The sequence below is a fragment of the Capsicum annuum genome, chromosome 8 (assembly GCF_002878395.1).
Source record: "Capsicum annuum cultivar UCD-10X-F1 chromosome 8, UCD10Xv1.1, whole genome shotgun sequence".
Taxonomy (NCBI): Eukaryota; Viridiplantae; Streptophyta; class Magnoliopsida; order Solanales; family Solanaceae; genus Capsicum; species Capsicum annuum.
Window position 1 is genome coordinate 169,746,576 of NC_061118.1, and position 6,124 is coordinate 169,752,699.

Consider the following 6,124-nt stretch of genomic DNA (forward strand, 5'->3'; position numbering starts at 1 on the left):
TGAGTGGCGACTAAACTAATTTGAAACTATAGCTACAAGTTAAATTCAAAAAATTGATACAGAAATACAAAATGGGGGTGTTTAGTTTAACAAAAACTAGTCAGTCGCTTTAATTTGAGTGTTTGTAATCAAGAGTTTATGGAAAACCAGAGTTATGTTCACCATGGGTGTTGATAGTTGACTGAAACAAGGTGCAGTTCAAGGTCCTTGAAGTAGGTAGGAACACCAGATTATCCCTGCCGATGATATATCTGAATGTCTGTTGACCTATCCAGGCAATTTATTACCTAATTCTCTCGAACGTAGGTAACTTATGTTTTATGACCAGTTGTTATCTCAAGTAGAGTAATCCTACTACGGCATTAATCATTAAACCGAAGGTTGGTAGCTTCCAAGTCCCTGTTGATAATTCGCTTCCTCTAGTTTATTTTTCTGTTCAACCAAACAAACCTAAGGCATAACCTATTGTTTGCAACCAATATATTAAAGTGTAAAATAACAGAATTTCAAGAAGTTCCTACTACCCTTTTTGAATCTTTCAAGCACCTAACATCAAGTCAAAACCTAACCCACAGATCCCATAACTCGGGCTAAAAAGTTTTAGCCGCTCATGATGAAAAGAACAAGACAACAAGTTGAATTCATAAGTTGATAGTTGAACTTATAGTAAGATGAATAGCAAAAAGTGTTTCTCCAATTAGATCAAAAGAGAAAATTCCAAAATAATTGTAAAGTTTACAGGGGAAACCTAGAGAGAGAATTCTCTCCAAATACGTATGTTCAAGATGTGCGGCCTCCTCTCTCCTAAATAAACCCTAAAAGATGCTATTTATACTAAAACCTAATTAAGGAAATAAAATAACAAAATTAATAAAATTCTCGAAATAGGTGATGCCATTTGTGACTGCACGTCAGAGTTCTGACGGCTTGTGCAAAATGTCGTCAAATGTTCCAGTATATTAGCATCTTATACTTGTCCTGATGACAAAATCTTGATGGCGTGTCAAATATGTGATGGCATGTCAGAAATGTCATCACATCTACACTAGAAATCATCCTGTTCTGTTTAGAGTTGACGACAATTTAGATGTCTTATCACAGGTCTGACGACGCTTCAAATATATCGTCACACTTCACTTCACTTCTTCAGGTTTTGTCTAAGCTTGGTGGAAATTTTGATAGCCTTTCACATGTCTGACGGCGCTTCAAATATGTTGTCAACTCTACGTCATATTATTTGCACCAGATTTCAACTGATTTGTTCTTCTTTCCTTTAGTGTCCTCCCCAATCACTTACATCTGCATTAACACAATAAAAATAATCAACAACAACAAAAGTTGCTTAAGACTTTGTAATTATTTAGAGTTAAAAGCCTCAAATGTGTTAGCATCTGCTCACACATCAACACCCTCAACTTAAACAATTGCTTGTCCTCAAGCAACACAGCACAACTAAAAGAATACATAGCACATTCAGCAGTCAATTATTCATTTAAGCTCAAAATATAGTTACCCTCTCCAAGGTTAATCAAATTAAACCATCTGTGTATACCACTTGATAAACAATACTTCAACACAAAGGACTCAAGCTATGGCCTCATCTTAGCAACAACAGCCATTCATGTACCAATATTACGCTATCCAAACAAGTAAGTAACTAGCAACAATACCAGTGTGCCCTCACAACAAAGAAATTTCCCTTCTTCTCTCATATAATTATCAAATATACAACATGGGGATGATTACAAGACTCTCACTCTCAGAAAGAAGTTTCAACAAGTGTATGCCAAATACCATATGCTTGCCCTTATCTTCATTACCAAGGTTTCCAGACAGGAGAGTTAGGATCACTATAGGTTTTTCTTAGGTTTGTAACGTAGGCTAAGGGCTTGGTATGATATTCAAAGGCATTTAGAGTGACTAAGCCTCCTTGACACTACCTTAACTCTTGGGGTCCAGTTATTCACCTTATTCCTTTTTTTTGGTCACACATTCAGACTGGGTGTGGTTATTTTTCTTCAAGCAATTTCTTTTCTTGTTCTTCTGCACCAACACCCAATTTTTATTCTCATTTTTTATTCTTTTTTTTCTTTTTTTTTCTCCCTCTCTTCATACCCATTTTACATTACGCACCCCTATGATAGCCACCCTCAACTTAGGTTGTTTGCCTAAGTCAAGGTGCACAGTCTCCAAGGAGGACCAGGGCCAAAATAGGTTCATTATGATCTAAACGGGAAGATGACAGGTGTCATAAAAAGAATTAATCTATTCAGGCTCAAAAGAGGGATCAAGGGATATCATTCATACAGGGAAGATTATTTAGGCTGATAGTGAATTACATTCAAAAACGGCCTATGATCCTTTCCTAAACCCTGCCTTTCAACTAAGGTAAGATGAATCGGGCAAGTTCTAGATTCGACAGTACAAAGGGAACTCAGTAAAATCTCACACACACATGGCACACAAGTATATTACCAGCTACTACTCATCCAGTTCGTGCAATTGTTAGCAGTGATTATCAAGCAACTAAAACTTAATGCCATAACAAGATGCACAGTGGTCACACTAAGATGCAATTCACACAGCTAAACAATCAAATAATTTGAGAGGTGTTCACAAAATAACAAAACCATGTTAACTGCCTCAGGTACTTGTATTTCTCCTAGTCAACTACAACACATCACAAAACAAAACACAATACACCTAAACATGCTGGCTCTACTAGGAAAAAGACTCCGGGGAAAAGAGGCACGACAATAAAAACCCCAGGAGGACATTAACACCCACAAGTAGCCCCATCCTCAACTTAAAATCATGCAAAGTGCCCAATGCGTCAAACCAAAACAAGAGAGTCAGATACATACCTGTGGCACCATGGGTGCAAAAATCTGATGTCAATCACATAATACGAATACAAACAACAAAATACCTTGGGTTGCCTCCCAAGCAGAGCCTGGTTTAACTTCACGGCGTGACTCAGTTATCTTGACTACTCAGACTTCGTCAAGATACCTTGTTGATAATTATTTATGTCTCCACCTGGTGGATTTGAAACGCCGGCCCAACTTTTGATCAATACATTTTCGGAGTGTGTTGGGCAAATGTGAGGGCATGATGAGGAATGTTCTATCACGCCACTTCGAAGACTTGAACTGTTTGCCCAATTTTGCACTAAGCTTTCATGTGGGCTCATTTAGCAACTGTGAGAATCTTAAACAACCACTAAATGGATATCGATCTTTAAGCTTTTTGGCCTTCAAGGTTGGGGTTGTATTATACCCTTTTGGAAGGACAAACTCCAAAATGTAAGAATAGTCCTCCTCATTTTCAAACTTCATCATTTGCTTGGGTGATTAGACCTTCATCACACCCACCAAGCATAATGTTGAAAAGTGGTTTGAATGAGGACTAACCCTCAATTTCGGAGTATCATCCCTATTAGTATCTTTACCCCGAAATGGACTAGAGTCTTCACCAGGATTGTGCTTGATTTCTTCTTTTGTCTCTAGCACCATTTTCTTAATCTTGGCATCATCCCTCATGGTTGGTTCAGTTGGTTGAAAAATATCCAAGGGTTGATCAACATCAAGCTCCTCATCAGTATAGGATTCTTGATCCTCATCTTCACACTCTTCAATTATTCTAAATGATTACACAGACAAGATATCATCTAAACATAATATAGAAGAGTGCTTTATATGATTGACCTAGATATCCATCTCCTCATGAATGATTGGTCTCATGTCCTGATGCATATCACATACAATATCATACATTTCTTTCTGGAGATCCAACATTCGTTGAAACATAGCTTCAATGCCACTTTTTCCGGTGCTTCGTTCTTCCTTTACTTGATCATAAGACCTATCAAATTCATAATAAGAACTAAAATTTAGGTTAGCACAATAGAGGGAGGGGGTATTTGGGCAATCACTCCAATGTCCATCTTACCACCACATGCAGAACAATCGTACTCCCGATAGGATGGAGATGGTGCACACATCTATCTCCGGGGAGCATATCTATAGTCTTTCAAAAAGTGAGTTCCATTACAATATGGACATTGATCATCAAGATAATATTTCCAACCACTAAGATCATGTTCATTCCACAATGCCATATTAGTAAGTAAACTAAAATAAAAATCTACCTAACATAAGAAATAAACGAAAACCAAAAACAAATATTTACAAGTTTGAATTCAAGCAAGTAAGCTAAAATTCCAAACTAACTTAATATGCCAAATTGTTCCCTGGCAACGGCGCCATTTTTGATAAAGCTCAACTTACACTTCAATTTAGTGCAAGGCGGTCGTCGTCAATATATTTACCCAATATTATTCCCTGTGGATTCGACCCTGACTCCAAAGTTGGGTAAATATATTGACGACGACCGCCTTGCACTAAATTAAAGTGTAAGTTGAGCGTCATCAGTATACAAACTGTTAAACAATAAAAAATAGCAACATTTACAGTCTGTTAAAGTAAGCACGTTGAAAATTAAAATTAAGATCGAAATAATATACATCATACTTACCTTGCTGAATATACCATCCATAAACTTCTCCTACTTAACTTTGATTCCAACCATCTGCCAGTTGAAAATCCGGGGAATTACATTTGCCACCCGCTCGACTATCGTACTGTCTAACTCAGAACAACATTCATACATCCAAACATTCAGCACGTGAGGCATTTTTTTATGACCCGATTTCTCAAGTCAACAGTAAAAAAGGGCAGAAAAGTAAACAACTACCAAGCTATGCCAATGAGATAGAGGAATAAATGTAAGTGATTAGAAAATAAATAACACAGTAATTACAGACAAGTCAAACATAACCTAACTGACCCCCATAAGCCTGCTAGGCACACAACATAACCTAACTAGGCCTCCATAAGCCCGCTAGGCACACTGAAAAAGACAATTAACCCAACCGTAACCCCTATAAGTCGGTGGGACACACAAGTAGCAATTAAAGAAAATAAACGTAAATAATATGTAACTGAGCCAACCCCGAAAAATCATAATAGTCATCCAGACGTGCACCGAACTTCAACCGGCACCAATGGGTAGTAATGAGAGGCCAGATATCGAACTTGAATCGGTAGTAGTGGATAATAACAAGAGAACACGTGCCAGATTTAAAACGGACATAGTGGGTAATAACGATAGGCCACATATATATAACTCATAATCAGATGCCGAACTCGAACCGGAACTCGGAGGAACCACAGCTATAATCGTATGCCAAACTCGAACCGGAACTTAGAGGAACCACAATCATAATCAGATGTCGGACTCGAACCGAAACTTAGAGGAACCACAATCATAATCAGATGCCGGACTCGAATCGGATCTCATAGTAACAATAATAATCAAATGTCAACGTCTAAATAATCATTTGCTAATCTTAGTTAAAAAGGGATAAATTCAAGATTTTGCAATTTAATTTCACGTTCTAAAGTAATAAATGATGTATTATATTAAAAGATAATATTCCAAAATTTACTAGAATGGGTCCTAATCCGGATAAATAAGATAGTTTATATAAATAAAAAAAATACACATCTACAAGCACCTACCCAAGCTAGCATAATAGTTTATAATTTTAGTAAATAAACTCAATCTAAAGGTAGGGTAAACCTAGCCTACCTGGACGTCAAAGCTGAAATATCTTTTCGCAAAGCCTTCGGACAGTGCCACTAGAACCCGAGTTTGAATAACTCGATATTGATAATTAATTATATGCGAATAAGCATACCGCGTGTCACATACAACACCTCGAACCATCCATGAATGGAAAAACAAAGAGATGGAGGAAAAAGAACACTTAAGGATCAATGATCCCACCCCTCACGTACATCGGCAACACATATGGTACTATTTTTTATTGATAGAAACCAAAGTTTTTATATGAGAGTTTATTTGTAGTGTAAATATATATAAGTACCTGCAGGATTTCTAAAAGAAATCACAAGATATCCTAACATACAAAGGACTAATCATTGTTTGACACATGGTACACATATGTGGCCACCATTAAAACCATCAAAATAAATCTGCACCACATATATAAATATACATATTAATCTAGTCCTATTTCGTATATATTCGGATATTGTAT

At 36.9% G+C, this 6,124-nt stretch overlaps 1 long non-coding RNA gene across 3 annotated transcripts; it reads right to left on the reverse strand.

The window, feature by feature from the left end:
* Positions 1-670: 670 nt before the first annotated feature.
* On the reverse strand, positions 671-6,124 carry LOC124886505. Of its 3 annotated transcripts, none has more exons than XR_007043804.1 (5): positions 5,653-6,124; positions 4,537-4,646; positions 3,952-4,022; positions 3,708-3,864; positions 671-1,299 (listed from the first exon to the last, which is right to left on the reverse strand). It is a non-coding gene; the product is annotated as an uncharacterized LOC124886505 (long non-coding RNA). The 3 variants fall into 3 exon arrangements; XR_007043803.1 differs by having other exon boundaries at positions 2,930-3,864; positions 5,653-6,121; XR_007043805.1 differs by lacking the exons at positions 4,537-4,646; positions 5,653-6,124 and having other exon boundaries at positions 3,708-4,220.